Source organism: Canis lupus, chromosome 5 (genome assembly GCF_048164855.1).
Source record: "Canis lupus baileyi chromosome 5, mCanLup2.hap1, whole genome shotgun sequence".
NCBI classification, from domain to species: Eukaryota; Metazoa; Chordata; class Mammalia; order Carnivora; family Canidae; genus Canis; species Canis lupus.
Window position 1 is genome coordinate 61,824,399 of NC_132842.1, and position 25,714 is coordinate 61,850,112.

Genomic DNA, 25,714 nt, shown 5'->3' on the forward strand with positions numbered 1-25,714 from the left:
GATGCAAGTATCACAGTCAGGGGCAAAATTGAAGTCAGACAGACCCACTTCCAGGAGTCATTAGCATGTAAATGATGAATGACACGTAAAGCCACAAAGAAGACCGGATTCCATCCTTAGGGCAGGGGATCACAAACTACAGGTCATGGGATGGCCTGTATCTTGATCCATTAAAGTTGTGTCCAAACACACCCGTGCTCACTCCTTCTCGTATTGTCTTCGGCTGTTTTTGTGCTGCAAGGGTGCCAGTCCCCAGAAGAAAGAGCTGGAAATTGTTTCCTGTGTGTCCTTCTAGAAGGTTTATCCATATCCATCTGTCATCCATATATCTATTTACCCACTATCATACAAATTCGCACATAAACATACATAGGGATGAAAAATTTTTGCGTATATATTTATCTGGGATATAGATGCATACATTTTTAGATTATGTAAAAGTGTATATACACTGCACTATATACATTGTTTTATCACTTAAGTTTTTTGCATTTAATATATCTTAAATATTTCTTTTCATGACAGTGTATATAGGTGTCTTCTCTCTCTCTCTGTCTTTAGTAGCTGCCGAGTATCTGGTTTTATGGATTTATCATAAGCAGTCCTCTATTAATTGACAATTTGATTGATTATTTGTTTATTTATTCCCCCACCCACCCTTCAATGCTGTCATGAACATCCTCATACATTTTTTTGAGCACTAATACAAGTCTATCTGCAAGATAAAGATAAAAAGGTAAATGACTAGGTCAAAGGGTAGATAATTTTTAATTTTCATAGTTATGGACTACTTGCCCTCTGTAAAATCTGTGCTAATATGCATTCCCATCAATAGTGTATGAGTGTGCTTATTGGTTTTAAAACCACTTAAAATTAAGGATTTGAATATGCTTATACAGAAATATATCTTAAAATGAGTAAAGCAGTCACCACATTGTGTATATGACTTTGACTTTGATTCCTTTAGAATATGATCCATGGTATAATCTTTACTACACTATATATATATCTAATGCAAGTCTTAGCGGACTCAATGAAGCATTTTATAAGACATTTAAAAATTTGAACTGGGCCTTACACAGTACTGCATGATTCATATGAAATCATATTGACACACTAGCTCACTTTGCCTTTTACTGTGACATACATAAAAACATATATTAAATATATCTATCATGTGATAAAGGAAATGTTTTCTATTAAAAAAAAACGTCTACCACGCTTCTCCAGGTTCTGCCACAATGCAAATTTTGTATTATGGTTCTTAGTACATTTTTTCTTGCAGCTAGATCTTTATTAAAGTCAATGAAAGGCTGTGCTTTTCATGTTATGAATAGGCCTCATAATTATCTAATGCAACTACTCCAAAAATCAGATTAGTAATTAGCTGGACCAACTGATTGGTATGACTTCCTGGATGTGGCTCTTTAATGTTGAACATTTACTTTGTGCTTGAAGGATTTGTTTGTGTGTTTCCTATGTGTGATGAGAGCTTTTCAATAATTAGCTCCTAAGGGATGTCGTATTCCAATAGTTAAAGAATAATTACAGCCTTATGAAAAGTGAAATGACTTCGGCTTCCTTTTGTTGTGGTTTAATTGTATGCAACAAGTCTAGGAGGCATCTCATTTCAAATTGTGATAGTGAAGATGTAGCTTTCATTTAAAAAAAAAAGGTGTGAACATTGTAAAGTGGCAAATTGGTATAATTTTGAAAACAAACAAGCAAACCACCCTATTAAAACAAGCCTTGTGTTATTTCATTAGTTCATAATTTTGATTACAAATTAAACTGTGGCAGAGTGAGAAGTTGTAAGGTTATAACTACAATGAGGTGGTACTTGAAAAAGTTCACATCAAAAGGCATCAGCTGGGAGATAGGCATTGTAATGGACTGCTAATTAGTGCCAGCCACAGAAATGAAGAAGAATAGAATGACAGGCCAGTTCTCACAGATCATATAGTTGGGGGGAGAAATGAGAGTAAAACACTAAAAAGAATATTTGTTTTTACGATGCCCTTCCTTTTATTTTTGAAAATTTGGCTTTTGGAGGAAAAAGAAAAGGTCTTAAATCCAACTGTACCATGATATTTTCACTCTAAGCTTGTATGAGGTGCTAAAAGGTGCTACTTTATACAGTAACATGTCAGTCAGCTTTTGCTGTAATGATGCTGTGTAACAAAATGCACCATAACTTGGTGCCTTAAAATAACAAGCATTTATCTGTCAACCATAGATCTGTGGATTGGGCACAACTTGACTGGACCAGGCTGGACTCCAGGATCCAAGCTGTAGGTCAGGCTCAGATCTGCTTTATCTATCCTCTCGACCGATGGCTGCCCAGAACATGCTCTTCTCACAAAGTATAGCAGAGGCACAAGAACTGAACAAAGTGCACAAGGATGTAAGTTTCCGCTAGTTTAGTGGTAAACTTCCATTTGCCAAAGTGAGTCACATGACCCCGTCTAAGATCAGTGGGGTAGGGACGTGTACTCTACCCACAGTGCAAGAGGAAGGAAAAAAAATATGTGAACAATCACTCAGACTAACATAGTACCACATGTTGATCATAATGGTTGATCTTCCACTGATAGGAATGAAGATCGTCCCACATAATACATACACACATACACACACACACACACACACACACACCTTTGATTACATCAGGCCACAATTGAAAATGTTCAAGAAAAGGAAATATGGGGGCATCTAGGTGGCTCAGTGGCTGAGTGTCTGCCTTTGGTTCAGGTAGTGATCCTGGGGTCTTGGAATCGAGTCCTGCATTGGGGTCCCCATGGGGAGCCTGCTTCTCTCTCTGCCTTTCTTTGTCTTTCATGAATAAATAAATAAAATATTTGAAGAAAAAAAGAAAAGGAAATATGACGAGCCCCTTTTACTTGCAGCGCTGGATGTAACAAGACCTAGTAAAAAGCCATGCCTCTTGTGCAGTGAGATTTGGGCCAATGGAAACCCGAAGCTGAAAGAGTTAAAGGAATATTTTCCTTCTGCCCACCTTGAAAATCCTATAGGTCAAATGTGTGATGAGAAGTAGACTTGCTTTGAAAATGCTAGAACTTTGCCTAAACTTGTGTAATTATCCATGCAAAACCTGTCTTGTTTCAATGCATCCTATCAGATGGCTTATCCCAGCACTGATGAAATTAATAATCCACAGAGCTGGCGGCAGCCTTGTTGAAGCCATGCACCTTGCAAATAGTTGAACTCAGAATGGTCTGGAAGGAGGAATAAAACTGTAGAACCTCCTTGGTCAAGTGACATCACCCATTTCAGAGTGACCGATCTGTGACTCTGAAGCAGATCGTGGAGGAATTCCAAGCCCATCTGCGTTCCTTCATCAAATAACTGGAGGAGATTAGAGATGGTTTTTTTTTGCACAGCTCTGTTTTTGACCATTACACGATGTGGACAAAGAAAACTCACTGCTTGCGAACTTGTTTTTAGAAATTGTCACATCCCTGGAAATGGTGAGATGTTGCCTTAGAAGAAACCTACAGTATCTGTGTGTAGCAGACACTGTGCTCTGCTGGCATCTCCTCGGCACTCACCGTCCCTGCATTCTGATGACTTCTTGCTGTAAACACCTGCCACTCTCTGCCTGGCTGCTGGGGTAGGCTTGGCCCATGCATCAGGCAGGCCCCAAATGTGGGAAAGTTAGTATCTCCAGGGGAGCAGCCTCAACCAGTGATGGATGGGCTTGATGTTGAAGCACCCGATCTTCCTGCCCCCTTGCTTGGGACAATTCTGAGTCACATTCTCCACTCTTTCCCAGGATTTGCCAGGAGGACTGAGCCCGAGTGGCCCACAGCAATAACCTGCTCCATAATGCACTCTTTATTGTCTTCTTTCCATTCCCTGACTCACTTCCCCACTCCCCTACAGGTGCTTCCTGGGATCACCTCCAAAATAAACTATTTGCACTCAAATCCCCGTGTCAGGGGCTGTTTGGGGGAAACCCAACCTAAGACACTGTACACCTGCAAAGCTTGACATTTCATCTGGTTTTGCTACTTGGTGAATAAAAAAGCTCTGTCCATTATTCTAACTCACTGCTTTTTTCAGAAGATTCTGCTAGTGTCAAAATAGTCTGCCAACAATGCTGACGGGCATCTGGTCAACGCCAGGGAAGAGTCTTCATGAGATCAGAGCCAGGTCCTGATTAGCCACCTCTCCAAGGGACTTGTCAGAAAGTGGGGAGCAGACTGAGAAGGCTTTCTCCAGTGTCCTGAAGTTGCCTAGTTTCCAAGGACAAGTCTTAACCTGCTTGATAGAATTTTGGACAGAAGAGAAGTGCCCATTCTCAAGACGATTAGGAAAAATTTCTTTATGCTTTGGCATCTTTGGCAGATTTTTTTTTAACCAAATAGACAGGATACATCTTTGCATTCAGTGTCCTACCACCCTTAATGCGGAAGCTGTTGCAGATGAGCTGAGCCCTTTAGACATCATACTTCTCTTCTAGGTGAGGCTACTAGTGGGTGGTGGAGAGTTTACATACTGCCTTGACTTCAAGCTGCAGCCTATTGTAAGATGAGTGAAGGAGGAGACACTGCCCACGTCAGAGGGCTCGCTGGCTCTAAGAAGGCGACACTTTGTTCAGAAATTTTAACATGTGCATCTGAGAATGAAGGAATTAGGGGGTGGAATCTGGTTAGTGCTAGTAGATTGACTTGGCAGAAAAAACTTGGTGGAGGCAAATCCTTGTCAGTGTGAGGGCAGGTAGAGGTTGCTGGACAGCCAGGGAGGTTACAGCGGGTTTTTGAAGTTTTCTTATGCGCAGGGATCCTTAACACTGAAGTGCATAACCTTCTGCTGCCACCAGTGGTGTCAACGAGACAGATGCAGACACAGATGCAGACACAGATGACCTCTCTGACTTGACAAAGGGAACTGATGCAAAACCCAGTCCACCTGAAGTCTTGGCGAATTCTGGAGTTTCTGGGACTAGCCTCGGGCCCACCTGGCCGCAGGAGCCCAGGGGATACTGACACCATTTGCCATGCTGGTGTCTCTCTCGGAATGAGCGAGACATGAAGTAAATGGGTCGCATGTCACCGATGACCATGTTGGAGCTACAGGTTTACCTTCTCAGTCTATTCAAACGAAAGAACCTTCTGGCGGACGTTTACTTTTGAGCAAAATGAATGCTTTTTGCTCGCTTTGTGAAATCTGCATCCATTTCCTTTTGAGGGAGGAGGAAGTATTCATTCATTTTTGCCTGGAAGAAATAAAGACTGAAAAACAAAATTGTATGAAGATCGGTGTGATTGAAGACAATATGAAAGGAGTATATTTCCAGTGCAACCAATGAGTTATACGCACACTTCCGCATGGATGTGCCTTTTCTAGAAGTTTATAGATTCCTTTCGACTTTTAAATGGGACTGTTGCCTCCAAAACTTTTTTCTTTTGCATTACTGATTTTCCTTGGAAACCACAGCTTGTAGAAGTTTAAGTGATTTATTCCACTATGAATATATAGAAAGCTATTTTTGAAATGGTTTTTTTTCTTGAAGATGAACCAGTTCCTCTGGAACTGTTGATTTAACTATTCTTATATGAATAATCCTTAGCACCTTTCACATACAATGGAAAAAAGAGAAAGTCTGCCGTTTGGTCCAATCACAAATGTTCTCACTTAATAAATTAAGCTTGATGAGGTTTTGGCACACCGGTCTTCTGTGTTGCTTTCGCGTAAATTTTAATTCCAATCTGTTTCCTTGTAAACAGTGGATAAGCTTGTAGGAATGTTCTCTCCCTTGTTTAGGGATGATTTGCCTTTTCTGCTCCAGCGTCTCTCCTTACCTCCACCCCCTCTCCAAAAGTCTTCACATATTTCTTCTCCTTCAGAACTTATATAAATATATGTTTCTTTGTGATGCTAAAAACTAATCTTTGTTTTTTCAGGCTTTTAGGAGGGATACTTACCTTAATCCTCTTAGGTCTGTGTGCCTTGAAGTGATAGCACTTGGGAAGTTTCAAGTTTCAAGAGCAAGCTCTCCTAGGACCTGGTTGGAGGGAGCTTCCCTGAGATTCCTGTCCTATCAGCCCTGTGGGGAGCACTTGAAAAAGATGTATGTCTCCCACTGTTGCTCTGCGTTTGGCTATCTACCAATGGTGCATTTAAAGAAAAGAACACAAAAGAAAAGAGCGGGGGTGTGGCTGGCAAGAAGAGAAGAGAGGACAGAAGAATTTAAATCATAATACATTGTTTCCACTTTTCTGCCTTTTACAAATAATTAATTTCCTAATTATGGAGGTGTTCCCCCCCTTTCCCTTCTCTCTCTCTTTTTAAAAAAAGATTTTAGAAGTCCACTTATTTTATTAAGATACTGTATTCCCATCATCAGGCTTATGCAATTAATAATAAACTGCAGGGTTTCTGATCTGGCATCCAAAGCTGTTTGTAAATCCCATATGTCCCCACATTACCGATCAACAAACCAGCCCTCAGCAAATTGCCTTGATAAAGATCCTCATCTCCCAGAGCATTTATTAAGCACCCTGCACTGCCCACGAGGTAGTGAGAGGTGCTGATACTGAGCGAGAAATTCACCAAAGCAACTGTCAAGATTTGTTTGTTTTAAAAAAACGCCCTCTGGCTATTATTTGGGATTTAGTGAAAGTCATTTATTTAATATTCAATAGCTGGTCTCCCTCGCCAGGATCTAAACCAATGTCCCCTGAATGCGTACAGTTCACAGGCCTCCGACCACACCACAGTCATTCAGGGGAGCTGTTAAAAAATGTGAATTCTCATGCCACAGACCTGCAGAATTCGAACTTAGAGTGGAGAAGAGGAATGTGCATTTCTAACAAGCTGTCCTGGAGCTTCTGAGTAACTAAAGTTTGAGACACCCCCCCCCCAATCTGGCTTCCCCACCCACCCCTATTTCAGCTCCTGGGTACCCAGTCGAGGTAACTCTCTCTGGTCCCTGTTTCCTCTCCCTTTTTAAATTATTTTTTTTAAGATTTATTTATTTATTCATGAGAGACACAGAGAGAGAGGCAGAGAAATAGGCAGAGAAGCAGGGAGAAGCAGGCTCCATGCAGGGAGCCCGACGTGGGACTCGATCCCGGGACTCCAGGATCACGCCCTGGACCAAAGGCGGACGCTCAACCGCTGAGCCCCCCAGGAGTGCCCCCTTCCTCTCTCTGCTGGGGTGGCAGTGTCTCGGGGAGGGGAGGTGGTCTAAGCATCTGTTGATTTCGCCTGTTTGGCACTGATTTCCCACCCCCTTCTGGTAATAGGTCTTAGATTCTCCTCCTGAGGAGCCAACCCCAACCCTCCCCGGCCTTAACTCTTGGGATCCTACAAAACCCAACATCTCCGAGCCTCTAGGAGGGATCATGTGACCCAAGCCCAGCCAATCAGCACACTCCATCCCTGGGGCCACAGCCCTTGGTTGGTGGACACGTGAGTGAGCTAATCTTGGGAGACCCGAGCTGGGGTTTCTGCTGCCAAAATGGAGAAGGAGAAACTTTCTCTTTGCTGGGATTGCTGGCGATGAGAATGACGTAAGCCTGGAACTGCAGGGGAGGAAGCAGGGACCCTTGCCTCCATGGGGACAGGTCCAGCCCAAGAGTGTTGCCAATGATAGAGCCAGGGCCAGAGCTTAGCAACACAGTGGGAGGACCAAAGTGCTGCTCCCACCCTACTTCAGTCCCTGGGTTCCATCATAGTTGCAAGGCACACATGCCTCAGCTGGTATATCCCCGTTTCTGTTTCTTCCAGTCTGACTCAGGTTTCTGACATTTTCCCCAGAAAGAAGCCAATTATGGAGAAAGGGGAAAAAAAAAAAAAAAAAACCTGATTTCTTGCACAGTCAGGATTGGTCTGGTTTGGACTAACGTTGGATGTTCAGTCTGAGGACTGACCTAATGGTGATCAATAAAAATAGGTTAGATTGGGGATCTGGAAGCCCCCAGGGGTATGGATAACTCTTGGGTTGATTCCAAGATGCTCAGACTAAGTCGAGGCCTGGAATATTCTGTGACATCTTTGTGAACATGTGGTCTGCCAAGAATAAGTCCTTAAGGGGACAGTGAGACAGAGTGTTTTCGTTGGGGTCTCATGGAAAATGCCAGACCATAGCCGTTATACTTTTAGTCTTGAAAACACACTCTCCGCAGACTCCATAGCTTAAGCATGACCTCTGTAGCTGGTCCAGCCCTTCAAAACTATGATCACCGCAGATTGCTCAAGTCATAATGGCACCTACTTGAATTCGTGTAAAAAAAACAAGCTCTGGAAACATGAACATGTGGGGAAGAAGATCAAAATATGGTTAAGAACAAGGATTTTGACATCAGAAATGACTCCATGTCTTGACTCTATCAGTTGCTATCTGCTTGATCTGGACAATTTGTTTAGAGATTTTATCTATAAAAGAGGATAATAATGGTACTCTTGTGTATAGATAACTGTAAGAATTAAATGAGATCATGCATATACTGCTTAGTGCGATGTCTGGCCCATTGTGATTAATAGCTAACCTCAGGTCCTCTTATTATTGATCTCACTAGATCTCCTTGACATTTATGTTCTCCTTTTACCATGTATTGATATGTTCCATAAAGATCTCCCCTACCACCCACCCTTCAGCTCAAACTTTTAAACTCTTGGCAGTAGGCACTTCCGTTCACTAACTATGGTTGGCTCTAGGTCTTGGATCCTCAATTTACCTATCTGAAAATGGGGAGAGAGGAGGGAGAAACAGCGTTGTTGGACCAATGTTATGAATATTTTCACTACTTCTAATATTTCTAATGTGGTTCCAAGAACTCTAAGCACTTACTAACCAACTAACTAGAAGGTTCTAGGAAAACACGTCAAGTCTTTATTGCTTAATCACTAATTTTGTCAAGGGTAGTTTAAAATATACTTTTTCCTCTGCATGAAGAACTGTGGGTGTGACTCTACAGGTATGAATTTGGCCAGGAATCAGAATGACTTCTACTGTATACTTTAGGGTTTTACTGCAAGTGCTATCACTTGGTAAGAATATTCTTTTGAAGCTTCCAACCTAGAAGATAAATTGCATTTTTAAAATACTCAAAGATGCCCCCCATTTTTTCATTTCTTTGATGCATATAATTCTTTTGACTCCAGCCCAATTCTCACCTTTTGGCAAGTGACCAATTCACAGATTCCGAGCAATATTCAGAATGTATTCAGCTAAAACAAATCAAGTCCGACAGTTGTCACAGAAGCATTTAACCAAAATTACTTCAACATTTTAACAATGCTTGACGTTTTCAGGGATGTCTTTGAAGTACAGAGCTCCCAAAATATTTAGTGTTAACAGTTTTAGACAGGTGTTTTGCCGAAGACATGTAAAGATGTGTTGAGTGAAGATTATTATTTTGCAGTGAGCTTAGCCTCTGGAAAAATATTTATGTCTTAATTGGATGGAATTCCACCTGTCATTTTATCAAACGTTGTGCTTATGGTCCATTTTGCTTGGAGTCCAAGAAAAATGAAAGTATTTTGGTTGTGAGAATTAATGCGACACATGTTTGAGCTTTGTGGAATCACTGCATTTGTTTGGTGATAATTATAAGAGAGTGTTTTAGGAACTTGAACTAGAGTTTGCAATTAGAATATATAAAATTGGGTCTGAAAAGCTTAAGAAAGAGGAAGCATGATGGAAAGTGTTGCAAAAGCCCTTTTATAGCAAATCAAAGTTACAAAACTGGAAAACCACTTAATTAAAAACGTAAATGGAAAAAGGCAATCAACACATTTTCGGGAGCTTCTAATCATCCTAGGGATTAGTTGTCTTAGTGTCTGGTACGTAGTCAGTCCTCCAAAAGAGGGAGCTTCCTGCTTTTCTCTCCCTTGCTGTTCCCCTCTTTTACTTCATCGTATTACTTTCTTCAGGCATCTTGGTTCATTTACAACATGATTTCAGCAAGTAATACTGAAGACAGAAAACAGAACTCAAGTTGCTTTTGAATCATTGTTCAGATTAGAGCAATGAAATCTCCCTCTTTTGCTCAGGGAAGTTCCCCTTGTGAGTGTAGCTGATGAAGTGTTTAGCGTGTTGACTCCATTATCTAGAGGAATGAATTTGGTTAAAACTAAATGTATTTCTAGTTGCTATGTAAGCTCCAGCCATGCATTGTATGAGCACCAGCTCCGGGCCAGTCTCAGTGGGCTCCATTGTCACCTTAGAGATGGGCTCTGAATGGAGAAGTGGATCACCCGTGAAGTGTTCGGAGGTGGAGAGGACAAGAGATTGGTTTTTGGAAGCATTCTTTGAACCTCTCATTTTGGGTGGCGGTATCCCCAAACCTGAGCACTGAAAGGTCCAACTCAAATAAAAAAGCAGGGATACCTGGGTGGCTCAGTGGTTTAAGTGTCTGCTTTCAACTTAGGTCATGATCCTAGAGTCCTGGGATCAAGCCCTGCATCGGGCTTCCTGCTCATCGGGGAGTCTGCTTCTCCCTCTGCCTCTGCCTCTCTCCCCCTGCTCCTTCCCTCTCTCTCTTTCTCTCAAATAAATTTTAAAAAAGCAAAATCTCACTTCTGTGAGGTAGTATCTAAGGAGACAGAGTGAAGGACGAATCCAAATACAGGATTTGATTCAGAGATTCTTGAGGCCTCATAATGGCACCCCCACTTTGTTCTCTATAGCCAGACATTCGCATATAGTCCCCAGAAAATGAGATGGAGAAATTATTACTCACCAGATCTTATCTTTCCTTGTGGCAAAAAAGTTTGAAGTGCTTGGGATAGAGCTGGAGACTCTGGAGGGCCCTTGGAGAAGGTTGAGGGGCTCTGAGTAAGACATGCGGGCATATTTAGCATGAGGAGGAATGGGGGAAGTAGGGTAGGGAGCTAGTGACTGCCCGTGGGTGATAATGCACCTTTCCCCTGCCCTGTGTCCTTGCCCCTGAACTCCTAGAGCCCCTCAGTTCCCACAATGCTTGACAAAGCCTCTGGCTGAGCCTCCTGTTCACCGTGGTGTGAGGAAGCAGCACCTGTAGCCCCAGGAATGTGGAGGTAGAGAAACGAAGTGAGCCAAGGGAGCTTACAGGCTTCAAGGTACGTGTGCCTCAGGCCATGAAACTGGAGTTCAAGGCCAACTTAACATGCGGCCAAGCTCCCAACGGACCATGGCTGACCATCGTTATAAGGATGGAGCAGGGGAGAGCTGCCATGTCCCTTTTTACCGGGGAATGAGCCTCTAGCTTCTTCTTGATGTGTGTAACACCCTTCTCAATGCGTTCTGTATGCCCTGGCCTCTCATGCTGTAAGTTCCTTTATGGTCCTATATTCTTGGATTTTCACATTATCCCTGGCGCTTGTTTTGATCAAGGTAACCATCTGATATTTTTTTTTGTCTGATGCTGCAGTCAGGCCTCGATGCCCACTGCTAGAATCATCCTTAGTTATTCCTTTAGATCAGCTCTCCTGGGCCTGTAATCAATGACTTTTCATGCCCTCTAATTGAAAATATTCATCACGTATAACCCGTTATAATAGTCAGGTCTGTAACGTACATGCTACACAGATATCCCGAAACACTATTTGACTTAATACCGGTAGTTTTAACTCACTTGTAGTTTCACTTAGCTCTTTACCATTGATCTTACTGTGGTATGAGGGCGGGTATTAAGCATGGGGCTGCAAGAATAGAGGCGAGTCATGAAAACCACCGCCTATCCTGGCCTGCTTCTTGCTTCTGTTGTCCATGACAGGTGGAAACATGTTTGAGTAGACGTTCAGAGGCATTAACCACAGACTAGTTTAGCCACACTGCCCTTCACCTGCATCAGCATTGCTGGGAGTGTGTTGGATTATAGATAAAAGCGGGGTCTATGGAGAGAAGCCCAAGCTCTGGATCTGAATCCTGTCTGTCTCTTTTGCGCGCTATGGGACCTGGACCTTGGGGAGACACTTAAATCTCTCTAAGCTTCACTGTCTTCATGCGTAAGGCCGGGGAAATAACAGTGCTAAGTTCACAGGATCATTACAGATAAGGCTTAAAAGACAAAGCGAATAAAGTGCTTAGACTCTGGTTGAACACTTAATAAGCACTCAAAAATGGTGGTTATTATTATGATTAGTATTGCCAGTAGGGAGAAGCAAAAGGTAATAGAGCTCTGTCTTTAGTCACACATAAAATATAAATGCAGATAGAGTGAACAAATTGGGACACAGTGACACCATGAATGTTGTTATTAAGTGGCATGGCATATCAAATGTCTTACAAATACTCCTTGGATTCCTGTTTCATAGAAGGTGAACTTGAAGGACTCTAAAGAACTATGTCTACAGAAATATTCACAAGGCAGCCTCAGCCTGCAGTCTCAGCCAGCAATCATTAAGGTCGGACACCGCAATTTGTTCCTGACAGTGTTTAGTAATATTGTGAGGGTGTCATAATTCTCCTTGTCACTGGCTGTTGTAAGGAGCAGGCATTTCTGATGGTTGGGTTTCCTGGTAGTTGGTGGCATTTCTTCCCTGTTCTTCCAGGTGACCAAGCATCCAACACTCTTAGAATGCTAAATAAGATCGACATAATAAGATTAAGCCCAGGGATCTTCTTGCTGATAGTAAGACTTTTTGGGCTTCATTCAATAGACCAATTGTTCTGCTGGACATTCATCTAAAGAGAGTATTTCTGGGATGGGGGGGTGCATAATATTGGAAGAAGCTCAGTTCTTTTCTAAAAACTATTGTCTCCAAACTAAAAATGGTAACCAAGTACTGTTTAAATGTTTCTGGAAACATTTTGATTGGAGTGTTAATATTGGAGAAGGCCATGAGACTTGACTCCTCCAACTGTGGCATCTTAGCCTCATTCAGATGTTGGCTGAGGTATCCTTCTCTTGAGAACCAAAAGAAATTGACCTGATCCCATTCCAAGCATGAAGAGAGTCCCATGACCTTCCTAACCTCTCAGGAGATTTTGGAGGGTAGTTGGTAACTGACTCCTTGACTTGGTGGAGGTGGGGGCATTTTTTTCCATCCCACATGACTTTGTTTTTTTGGTTCATTGTGTTATTCTGTGGACTCCTTTGCCATACTTCCATGCTTCCCATCACTCGAGATCCTTCAGCTCAGGTATGAGACTTAGTCATTTTGGTTTCTGCATTAAAACCCACCCACATGAGCCCTTCATATGCCCAGCAGATTTGGCTAAGGTTTGAGAAAAGAGAGGGATGGTGCTGACATCATGGAAGAGAAGCCACCTTGAAGTGAAATAGTAGGTATTCCTGTGCTAAATGGTATTTGCCACAGGATTTGGTGGGGGAATCCATCACCCCCACCCCAGTTCTCTCCTTGTTCTCATGAAGAGGAAAAGGAAATTGGACTAGACCACTATGAAATTACCACCGAGGGCCCAGATGAAGCCCTATTTCTCCTCCTCGTCTTCGGGATGGAGAAGGGGCTTTTCATTGTTTGAGGTATATCTCAAATAGGTAAACAGGGCCTAGGGAAGGGAAATCATTTGTGCAGGTAAATGCCAGAGCCAGGACCCTGATAGACAGCCAGGCTGATGATACATGACCTTCTTTCTGAGCCCCATTCTCACCACGCATACTTCCACAGATGTATCCTCAGGCTCCCACTACCACCAGTTCTCAAATAATTCAGTGTTTACGCACTCTGTGCTAAGACCCGAGTGAACAAAGCTAAGTTATTCTTAATAAATTGAAGACACTTCTGGATCTTGTTCTGGTTCTAGAACATTACTGCAGACTCCAGTGGCAACAAACCTTCTTTGAGGGCTTGCTAAGAATGAGAAGCCATGCTAGGCTCTGTGGAGGGCAGTCCATGATGGATGAAGTGCAGACGTGGAACTCTTGCAGGCTCTAGGCAGATGATGGAGACCAGCTGGGTATGGTCCCTGCCCTCGTGGGGCAACAGTAAATACATTGCTAGAAAATAAATCTTTGTCGTTGTTGTTTTTTTAAAGATTTTGTTTATTTATTCATGAGAGACAGAGAGAGAGAGAGAGAGAGAGGCAGGCAGAGACACAGGCAGAGGGAGAAGCAGGCTCCATGCAGGGAGCCTGACGCAGGACCCAATCTTGGGTCTGCAGGACCCGATCCTGGGTCTCCAGGACCACACCCCGAGCCAAGGGCGGCGCTAAACTGCCGAGCCACCGAGGCTGCCCTAAATCTTTGTTGTTGAAGCCACTTGGTCTGTGCTACTAGTGTGTTATGGCAGCCCTCACAAACAAACACACTCCCCAAATAGGCAGTCTCAGCAAGCAAAGACACATGATCGCATAAGTACGGTGAGGAGAGGAATTCCAGCAGCATGAGCAGCTCACACAAGGACATGGAGGTGAAATATGAAATGTGAAAAATATGTTCAAGACTAGAACAGAGGGACACCTGGGTGGCTCAGTGGTTGAGCGTCTGCCTTTGGCTCAGGGCATTATCTCTGGGTCCAGGGATCGAGTCCCACATCGGGCTCCCTGCATGGAGTCTGCTTCTCCCTCTGCCTATGTCTCTGCCTCTCTCTCTGTGTGCCTCTCATGAATAAATAATTTTTTTTTTTAAAGACTGAAATGTAGGAGAGAATGAGGAGGGAGAAAACTGGAGAGATGAGTTTATCTCATGTGATCAAGACGTTGAATCCTAGGTTAAGAAGTCTGGCCCATACAGCTATCGTGGGCAAAGAGAACCAGGGAACAGAACGTTGGCTAGAAATGTAAAGCATGTGGAAAAGCCCAGCATTTTTTTTTTCTTGCCTCCTCTTTTCCCAAATGAGCCATGACTTCAAAAGTTGAAAGACATTCTGGGACATAAAAGATGTCTATACCATGAGGAGAGAAGTTGAAAGAAGGCTTCTTTGCTGCAGGGGCTTTGGATGGAAACATGGGTTGGCTTGAAACTTTCAGGGACACAAAGGCATTTCAGTGTCCCTTCATTTGAGTGAATTTGGGAGGAGTTCTCCCAAGATATATTACATTTAATGGCCAGGAGGATAGGAAGCTTCTTGACTGAGTCCCTTCAGTGAAATGGACGAAATGACTTTGAGTCTTCTACCCAGTGAGTCAAATTTGGGTGGGTCACTTTCCCAGCGTCGACCTGCAGCGGGTGGGGGGGTGGGGGGTGCCCCTGATGGCTATGGGGGGGGGGCTTCTGCTCGCTCCCTACACGGCAGGCTTTTGTGTGCACGGAGGAGAGGGAGCCCCAAGCACAGGGACAAGGTGTGGCTGATGGGGCCCGATAAACCCCACACAAAAAGCCCACTGTAGTGCTGAAAGGGTCTCCAATGTAGCCCTTTAATTTCCTTGCTTAGAAATGTTTCCCCTCTTTTCATCCCCAGCCTTTATCTTAACTTCTAATCGGAGCAAAGCGGCAGCCTTTCAAATTGAACAAATAGGCTCCTCTGCCTGTGACAAGATGTACCTCATTTTCTCGGCAAGCCTTCAGCAAGGTCACACCTTTTTAATTTATTTTCTGTAAGAAAAATCTAGTTGCTGGATAGAACAAGGGCCAGATCTCGCTAGAGGTCATTTCTACAGCGAGTCATAAAGTAGAATGGGATTAGAGCCGTGGAATATCCTCGGCCTCACCTTGCTGCCCACCACCCGCACCCGGGGAGCGACAGGAGCCAGGCTTGAGGACAGGGACACCCCACATGGCTTGCTCTGCCCTCCCATTGTGCAGGCGATCTTTCCCCTTGTATTTATTGGTATTTCAAACATTACTTTTACTCTCCCAAATATACTTATTCAAAAGCGTCAAAGAGCACCAACTGGGGCATGTTTAACATTTTAGTATAAATATATATATATTTAACATTTATATATATATATATATATATATATATATATATATATATATATATCATTTGCTTATAATTTATTTGAGCTATCTAGTAATGTACCCTGCCCACCACCACAACCTTAGCATTTTTCCATAGATTTTCTTTTCTGCTCATTCAAAAATCAAAGTGAATGATTGAGCCCTGAGACAAAGGCAAAGTCATCATTCCTTGAGTTTTACTTTTTGGATAATTGGCTGGAATACCTAGCGAATCCTCTTTATGCTCCCCTAGTTCTTTTTGTTTTGTTTTGTATTAAATAACCTTAGTTATTGTGAAAATATTTATCATGTATATTCATATGTTGTAAACATGTAGAGACGTGTCTGGAAGAACATATATTAAATTTAATAGTAATCACTCTTAGAGAGGCACAGAGGGGACAGGAGGCAAGGGAAGGATTCCATATTTTAACCCACAATTTGAAAGCTTTATAATAATAATGCATATATTATTAAAAGAAATTTTAAGTAACAAAAATACCTTTCTTTTGATAGAAAATTTAGAACATGATAGAAAGGATGGCAAATAAATAAAAGTCACCCATATGCTTACCTTTCAGGAAAAATTATTGATGACACTTTATGGTATTTCTTCCCACACTTTAATCCTATATATTTCTTTACTCTCTCTTCCTTCCACTGCATTATATTGTGAGCATACTTTCATTTTATCAGATATTTTTTAAAATAGTGTATTCAATATCTGTACAGTATTCCATCATAGTATGTATACCTAATTCATTCAGACATTTTCAAGCCTTCTTATTGTCTGCAATCTGTGGCTATATTAAATTAAGCATTTTAATAAACAGCTATATATATGTGTGTGTATATGTATATAAGTGTATATGCATTATATATGTATGTATGTATATGTAGGTATATATACATATATACAGCTGTTTGGATTCTTTAACTATTTGCTTACAAGGGCTTTCATTTTTGCTTACTGATTTGTAAACATTCTTTAGAGCTTAAAGATATTAACCCTCTGTATATAAGATATTTTGCATTCTACTTAATTCAATATTTACATTTTGATTTTAATTAAATGTAAGATATTGTAATGTCTTTTCCACTTTTATGCATCCAAACCTCCTGTTATGTCCCTGGTATTTCCATTTGCATTTAGGCTTAGAAATGTCTTTTCCTTCTAAAAACATATATCTACTTAATGTCTACTTAGATACTTAGCTTTTCACTTTCTACACAGTTTTGTATTGATTTAGAAGTTATTTTTATCCGGTATAGGATATGAAGCAAAATGTCTTTTTGTTCTGTAGCTAACTGGTTTTTCTAAAACTGCTGATTGCAATCATTTGCTCAGAAATTTGACATTCCAGAAATCTATGTCTAGTTCCATTGATTTCTTTGTCTATTCTTATGTCAGTAACGTGCTGGCTTAATAATTACAGTTTTATGCTATGTTTTTGTGTTTATCAGTTTATTATTCATTATTATTTTCCACAACATCTTCAATATCTCTGCCCATTTAATTTGCAGAAGGGTTCTTAGTTTTTCATTTATTTATTATTATTAATTTCTTTTTGCAGAACACTTCTTAAATTGCCTTGTCACTTAGTACTTAGCAGTCAACATTTAGTACTCAACCAATGTGACTTTTTATTGTGCAAATGAATAATTACTTTGACTATAATTGAATTGAGTCTATAACCGGGAAGTATTGACATCTGTGCAATATTAACTTTCCTGTCCATGGACATGGTATATCCTTTCATTTGTTTTTAAAAACGTTATGTTCCCAAATAATGTTTATGGGTTTTTTTTTTTACATAGGCCTCAAATATAGTGCAGTACTTGTAGAGAAGGAAGAAAATGGGTGGATTTGAGAGATTGATAAGATATGTAATTCATAGGCTTTGCTGGAAGATCAGCCATGGGAGGTTAGGGAGGACTGACCCTTAGACAATGGGCTTGGGTAACAGGAGAACTCATTATACTCTTAACTAAGATAGGAAACATCAGAGGAGAACCAGGTAATGAGGTAAAAGCTCCATAGTTTTGTTTCAGACATGTGAATTTTGAGATGACTTTCTGACAGCCACGTACACCCATGCAAGTTAGCAGTTGGATGTGCATGTTTGAACCTCTGAGAAAAGGAGTTAGCAAGAAATCCACATTTATGCATTATTTACAAATGAGTGGTAATTAAGGCTAGAGATTGCCTAAAGAGCAAGTATGGAGTGATAAAAAAAAAAAATATTCACAGAACTGAGCCTTAATGGCTAGGAAGAAGGTGTGGAGCCTGAAAAGGAGATAGAGGCCAGAGTGAGTGTTAAGTCCCCAAAGCCAAGGCATGAAAATTACATCCATGGCCAGTTGATTTTCAGCAAGGGTATCAAGACCATTCAATGGAGAAAATATAGTTTCTTCAATAAATGATGTTGGAACAATTGGATATGTAGCTACAAAAGAATGAAGTTGAACCTATACTTCATACCATATGGTAAAACTAACTCAAAATGGATCAACAACCTAAATACCAGAGCCAAAATTATAGAAGTCTTAGAAGAAAGCATAAGAGTAAATTTTCATGAGTTTTAACTTGGCAAAGATCCTTAGATGTGTCACCAAAGACAACAAAAGAAAAAATTGATAAATTGAACTCCATGAAAGTTAAAAACTTTTGTGCATCAAAGGACATTGTCAAGAACAAGCAAATAAACCTACAGAATGTGAGAAACTGTTTACAGATCATCTATCTGATAAAGGTTTAGTATCTGCAATATATAAAGAACTCTTATGACAGCAACAACAAAATCTTACCACAAAAAGACAAGTTATCCAATTTTGAAAATGGGGAAAGGACTTGAAATGTAGCCCTCCAGAGGAGATATACAAGTGGCCAATAAGCATATGGAAAGATATTCAACATCACTAGTCAGTTGGGAAATTAGAGAAATGACAAACTAGTCATTAAAGAAATGCAAATCAAAACCACAATGAGGTACTACTTTATACCTACTGGAATGGCTCCAGTCAAAACCCAGAAAATTGCAAGTCTTGGTGGCAATGTGGAGATACTGGAACTCTTGTATGTTGGAGGAAGAATGTAAAATGGTTCAGTCTTTATGGAAAACAATTCGGCAGTCCCTCAAAAAATTAAACATAGAATTATCACATAAAGCCACAGTTTCACTCTTAAGCATATACTCAAAAGTCAGGAATATCTACAGGTACTTGCTTAAATATCAATTACCTGTATACCCATGGTCATTGTGCACTATTCACAATAGCCAAAGATGGAGACAGCCCAGATGTCCATCAGCAGATGAATGGATAAACAAAATGTGGTACATACTTAAACTAGAATATTATTTGGCTATGAAAAAAATGAAGTATTGCTATCTGCTACAACATGGGTGAACTTCCAAAACGTGGTGTTAAGTAAAAGAAGCCACACAAAGGCTTACATATTATATGACTTCAAATTACCTATAGAAAGAAAGATGGGATAAGGGATTGGTAACCAGTAGATCATCTCACCAACTGCACTTTCTTTGATGGTCCTCAGTTTTCACACTCACTTGAATGATTCTCCCACAGCAACATGCTACACTGTTCCCTGCATTGAAAATTATCTTTTTTTGTGGCTTTGTTTATTCATCTAGCTGAAATTTTTATTGAGTACCTTCTCCATGCCAGCACCAGGAGATATGGCAGTGAGCAAAAGGAAACAAAAAAACCCACTCCCCAGAGCTTCATTTTAGTAGGGAAAAAGATGAGAGAGAAGAAAAAAAAAATAACTACAATAAGTAGTGTGCCCAATGGTCACAAGTACTAAGGCAAAGCAAAGGAAGCAGTGGAAGGTGAAGAAAGTGTTGGTGTGGTGGTTGTTGAAATGTTAGATAAGAGGACCAAAGAAGACCTTACTGAGAAGGCACTTTTTGGAATACAAACATAAGAAAGTGAAGAAGCTAGCTCCAGGAAGAGCATTTCAGGAAGAGGGAACTGCCAGTGCAAAGGTCCTGTGGTGGGAGTGTCTTGGTGTATCTGAAGAACAGAAAGGAGGGCAGTGTGCTTAAAGCAGAGTACAGGGGAGAAGAGAGGAAGAGGAGTCAGAGCGAGAGCAGGGAGTCATCATGTGGACCATGGAGACCATAGGCAGGATATCACCTTTCATTTTTCACCTTGTGTTCCCAGTTGGAATTTCTTTTTAAGATTTTCCATATTTATTTATTTACTTATTTGAAAAAGAGAGAGAGGGTGTGTGTGTGTGTGCATGCACGTGTGCGTGAGTACGCACTGAAACAAGCCTGAGAGCAGTAGTAGAAGGGGATGGAGAGAGAGAGAGGGAGACAGAATCTAGCAGACTCCATGCCATGTGCAGAGCCCCAGGCAAGACTTCATTAGAGAACCCTGAGATCATGACCTGAGCTGAAACCAAGAGTCTGCTGCTTAACCAGCTGAGCCACCCAGGCGCCCTCCCCCAGGTTGGAATTTCTATAAACTGATAAAGCTTTAGTATTATTTTATTTCTCTCTTTGTTTAATGAAATGCCAGGTTTGTGGGCTGATGCCAGCATCAGGTCAATATTCCTGTTGCTAACTCCTCTGCGTTACACTCAATCACCCGTTCTCCCCAACTGTGTACACACACATGCACACACACACACAAACACACACACACACGTGCATTTACAAACATTTTCAATTTTACTATTTAAAAGAAGTAGCATTGCTACCCACCAGCTGGCTGTGCTGTGCACATTTTTAAGTCTTCAGTTCTTTGGAGAAATGGAGCGATCTGGCCTGATGTGGTTGACATGAGTGGGTGCGATGCTGATGATATGTTAGAAATATATTAAATATGAAGGCAATCCTTGTACAAAGGGATTTCCACCAATGAGTCTAAGGATGGGAACCGACCCAGAGGCAGATGGAGTTACTTAGGAGCAGTTAGAGAAAGAATTCAAAGTGCAAGCTGAAACACAAACCTGGATTAAACCTCACAAATATGAAGGAACTTTCATTATGAAGTTTGTTTTCATTTTTTTCTCCCTCTCTCTCCAAATCCCAGCCCAAACTGTATGTCTCCAATGAATAGGGAGCAAGTGTAATTAACTGAATACAGCAGTAAAAGGAGAATTATGGGATATGGAAAGCATTTAAATATGATTCATGGGTTTGGAGCGATTGCAAACACGTGATAGATGCTCGGAAGAGGCCACAGAGAGATGGTGCTGAGAGCTCAGTGGGGAAATGACTAAAGCAGGCACCCGGATCTTGGCAGTTCATATAATTAAAAGACGAAATATTTTATAAAGATGGAGCAAGTAAGATTTCACCAGCATCACACTCTGTGCCAGCAGTGATTAAACACAAACCAAAAATGCATGCGTGTTTTCTCCCCGGGAGCAGGATGTCGGCCTCTTCCCTCTGGAAGTCAGCACTGGAGGGCCACAGTGGGTTAGAAGGGGGAGTTAGAGGGCAAGTAGTAACCAAGTCCTTAGCTACGCAGTGGGTGGAACCAGGCTGTGAGCTGGCATTCTGCAAGAAGAAAACACCCCAGACCTGTCATCTCACTTACCCTCCCAGCACCCCCAGGACACCAGCGGGGGCGTATATACCCTCATTGTAAAAGTTGAAACCATAAGACTTCTTAAAGAAAATGTAGAGAATATCTTTATAATGTTGGGGCAGGCCAGGTTTGGTAGGACGCAAAAAGAACTAACCATGTAAGAGAAGATACTGATAAACCAAACTTGAATCAGAATTTAAGCCTCTTCTTGATGAAAGAAACTGTTGTAAAATTTAAAAAGCTAACCACAGGCTGGGAGAAGATATTCACAAAGTATAATTCATATCCACAATATATAAAGAACTCCTACGAATCAATATCAAGAAGACAAACCAATTTCAAAATGGGCAAAACAAAACAAAAAGACACACACACACACACACACACACACATACACACACAAAGCCAGAAGACTTGAGCTGGAACTTCAGAAGAGAAAATACACGAATGATCAAGAAGAATATGAAAAGGTACTTAATATTAGGATTCGTCAGGGAGAGAGAAATTAAAACCTTAATGGGACACCACTAACACTCAGCAGAGTGGCTCAATTTAAGAAGTGTTGGAGAGCCACCATGGTCATCCTCATCTTCCACCTCCATCTGGTGGCCACGTCTTGGCTGTTGTCCCCCTTTTATGTCTCCTGGGACCTTTTCCTTTGCTCCACACCCTTAGCACCTGTCTTAGAACAGTCTTTCCCCGTTCTTCCTTCCACTATTGCCATGGCTTCCTTACTCCTTACTTGTCTGCTCTTCCTGGAGCTCCTCCCAGCCCATCCCCAGCACCCTCAGGATCAGCACCAAACTCTATCATAGTCCCCAGGGCCTGTGCCCCCACCTGCCTCTCCAGGTAGGTATACATTTGACCACTCCCTTCACTCCAGCGGCAGGAAGGGGCTTTTCATGTGCTATTCCTTTGGCCTGACACACTTGACTCCTTTCTGTAGCAAACTGCTACTCGGGCTTCTGATCTTGGCTCTGTTTTCAATCTGGGAAGCTCACTCCTCCCTCCCAATCCTGGCCCTCGTCTGGACTGGCTCAGATCCCTCTGTTATTATCCTCATAGCGCTATGGACCTCTCATTTGCAGTGCATATCAGAGCTGTCATTTTCTGTTTGCTTCCTTGATAATCCTCCACACATACTAGATTGTGGGCAGGGACAGTGTGGGTTTTCCTGTCTTTATACTCCGTGCTCACAGCAGTGCCTGGCTTCTAGGGGGGGCTCCATACGCACTTGTGGAGGGCCAGCATGACTTGACTCTGCTCAGACTCTGCGGCCAGACCACCTTGCTCCAAATCCCGGCTCTGCCACTTACTAGCCATTGACCTTCAGCCAGTCCCGGGCCCTCTGCGCACAGGGCTAGGAGTAGAGTGAGGGAAGTTGGTAGGGTGTAAAATGTGGGGAGATACTCTAGGGCCTCCCCCTTGTCCTGGTCTTGTGGCTGTGCCTCGGTTTCCTTATCTGGGATAACAGCTGTGCCTGTATCACAGACTCGTAAAGATGAAATTATTTCATGGATGCAAAGCTCTTGGGCCGGTTCCTGGCAAAGACTGAATGCTATATGAGCGCACGTCTTCATCTTTCAGGGGGCTCAGGGCCCGGTTCAAGCCCTTCCTGCTGGTGCTTCCCCCTTCACAAACTGGCACCCCTTCCTTTGCACCCCCACTGCCACTGTCTGAACAGTTTATTGTTCATAACTGATTCATCAGTGCGCGGTTCTCAATGAGAGCCCTCCGAGGACCTTCGAACCTGAGTATCTCCTGCCCTAGCCAAGCTCCCGCCACAGAGGGTACTCTCCCCTCAAACTGGCTGAATCCATATCTGCTGACCCCTCTTGTTGAAAACCAAGGCCAAGAAGACTCTCTTGACTCCTGGAGTGCAAGCTAACACGGACACTCAGTTTAAGCTTCTGGATTTGAAACTGGTGGCAGGGGGAGTGGGAGGGAGGTGCAAATTCAAGCAGCATCCATACCTGGACTCAGGAGCCCCCGATTTGCTGGTGAACTTATGAGTCTACAGCCCACAGAAGAGGAGAAATGCTCAGAGAAGTAGACACCTCCAGAGGCAAACCTTTTTGTTGTTACGGTACCATTCGAAAGTAGTGGCCAATAAGTCCATCTAGAAACTCTTTTTTTTTTTTTTTTTTTGCTTTGAACTATCTAGGGAACACTGCACATGATCATCCCTTTCTGTCTAAGTGGCAAACAAGCCTTTTTCTCTTTTTTATTTTCCTGCTTGTCACTCCTGGCCTCTGTCTCCAGCCCCCTTGCCGTCCATACCCGCACATAGGGAACACTGCAAGATCCCAGATTCCCAATCCCTCCGATGGTCCCTTCCCTCCAGAAGCCAGTTAGCCTGATGCTCAAATTCCCCGTGGGCCGGTCCTGGGCCAGACTTCTCACTGATGCATGAGGCCGGTCATGAGGGAGCCGCGGTCAGAGGAAGTAGATTTTCCAAGCCTGGGGGTGTGCACTCAGACTCGTGCCTGAGAACGGCCCATCATCTTTAGAAGCGTAGAACAGTGAGTGTCTTTGTGTCGTGCAGGATGAGTCCATCAGAAGACCCACCTCTGGGGCTGGTGGCGTGGTGACTCGTGCCCAAATGCTGTTTATTTCAAACTTTGTGGGAAACCATGAAACTCAAATAAGTTTTAACACAGCTGGACTCTAGCTTTTTCTCCTACAGCTGCTTCCCCACCCCTTTCTCTCCAATAAGAGAAACTGAGGCCAAGAATCATCTCAAAGTAGTGCTCACCAACTCTAGGACAGGAGCTATTTGAAGGGCTTACAGTTCCGCAAGCAAACCCCAGCCCCACGCAGCTTGCAGCAGTGCTCTCTCTTCAGCTGTGGACACTGACTGTTCTCGACCCCTTAATCTGCAGGATTCCATCTGGCATCTGCAAGGGGGAGAGAGTCAAGCAACCCAGAATACTCTGAGTCACTCGGAGACGAGATAAGAACACTCTAGAATGACATCAAATGGTACATCTTACACTGGGGAGTGGATCACTTCCAGTTGAGTTACAAAGGCTTCCGTGGCAATTATGATTTTATTCAAATCAATAGAAAGCCAGGAAATAGACGTGAGGAGCCAGCAAGCCAACACACAGCATGTGCGCAGAGCACCGTTGCAATAAATATGCAAGAGTGTCTCTGCCACGGAATCCAGTGCCCCCGAGAAGGCGGCCTAAATATGTAGGTTGCTGAACAAGGCCCGTGGCAGGGGTGTTGGCAATCTGTCAGCGCTCTAGCAGTAGGCACCGGAGGCAGAGGTGCTTGGTGTGTGGCTGGTGTTGGCTTTTTTGTTGTCGCTGTTGGTTTTCGGTTTTGCTAGTTAGTTTTTTTGGAATACCAATACAGGAATTGCTCAATCTGGTTATTTCTTTGGAATTAAAATTACCTGCATGTTTTCCACTGAATGAAATCCTAGCAACCTGGGGAGACCTCCACTCCACCTTCCCCAGGCCCACCACCGGCACAGGGGTTCCTCATGGTCTTAGCTTTCTCTTCAAAGGCCAGCCTCCTTTGGTGGGCATCTTTGTGTCTCAGATCAGCCCTCTGACAACCACCTCAGTTTTCTTCCAGGGCAACTGCCCCCTCTTGTAACCTCAGCCAACGTAGTTTGGGGAGTGTGGACTCCACTGCCCGCCTGTGGTTTGATTTGGTCCATCAGACAATCCTATCTCTGGCCACAGCAATTGGTTCAGAGATAGACATGTTAGAGAACTTGGGCTAATGAGAGTCAGGCATGGGAATTTTGTTTAGGCTGCGTGGAGAAAAGAAGCTTTCTCTTCTCGTCAGGCTGGGAGCTATGAAGAATGAACCCGGAGCTGCTGGGGACCTGCCACATGGAGAAAACTCGCCTGAGGGTGAAGCCAACATGGAGGGAAACATTAATTAAGAAGTGGTGAGAAACTGAATCTTAATGATGTTGCTTGAGCCACTGGATCCAGCCATGCCTGAAGGTGGCAATCTTATTTTTTTTTTTACCTATAAGAACATACTTAAAAATTATTTGTTGAAAAAAATTAAAATAACAAAAATGATCAGTTTGTGAAAAAAATAAGAATAAAATTAAAATGCAAAGTATTCCTTTGTTAAGCAGTTTGAGTTGTATTTCCCATCACTCATGACTGAAAAGCTTTTAACTGATATGTCCTATATCAGTTAGCTAGAACATATATATTCTTTCTTTCTAGTGCCCATGGTAGATAGATCAGTGGAATCTAAATGGCTCTGTAAGTCAAAATAGGCAATTATTTAAAAAGGAGAATGGGATTTGGGTGCAGACAGACCCACTACCAGTATCCTGAAGTTTGTCTCACACTCCTGTGGGCTTCCCCTCACCTTGGTCA

General features: G+C 42.5%; 2 long non-coding RNA genes across 5 annotated transcripts in view; one reads left to right on the plus strand and one right to left on the minus strand.

The window, feature by feature from the left end:
- LOC140633892 (uncharacterized) overlaps window positions 1-13,917 on the minus strand; it is an 18,811-nt gene extending 4,894 nt beyond the window's left edge. The window contains exons 1-3 of one of the 2 annotated variants that reach the window (XR_012031483.1): window positions 13,568-13,912; window positions 12,317-12,533; window positions 9,523-9,943 (exon numbers count right to left, since the gene is read on the minus strand). This is a non-coding gene — a long non-coding RNA (uncharacterized lncRNA). Of the gene's footprint in view, window positions 1-9,522; window positions 9,944-12,316; window positions 12,534-13,567 lie in introns of those variants that run through there. The other variant, XR_012031484.1, reaches the window with a different exon arrangement.
- LOC140633891 (uncharacterized) overlaps window positions 13,748-25,714 on the plus strand; it is a 25,043-nt gene continuing 13,076 nt past the window's right edge. For 2 of the 3 annotated variants that reach the window (XR_012031482.1, XR_012031480.1), the window contains exons 1-2: window positions 13,748-13,873; window positions 15,316-15,426. This is a non-coding gene — a long non-coding RNA (uncharacterized lncRNA). Of the gene's footprint in view, window positions 13,874-15,315; window positions 15,427-25,160; window positions 25,383-25,714 lie in introns of those variants that run through there. The other variant, XR_012031481.1, reaches the window with a different exon arrangement.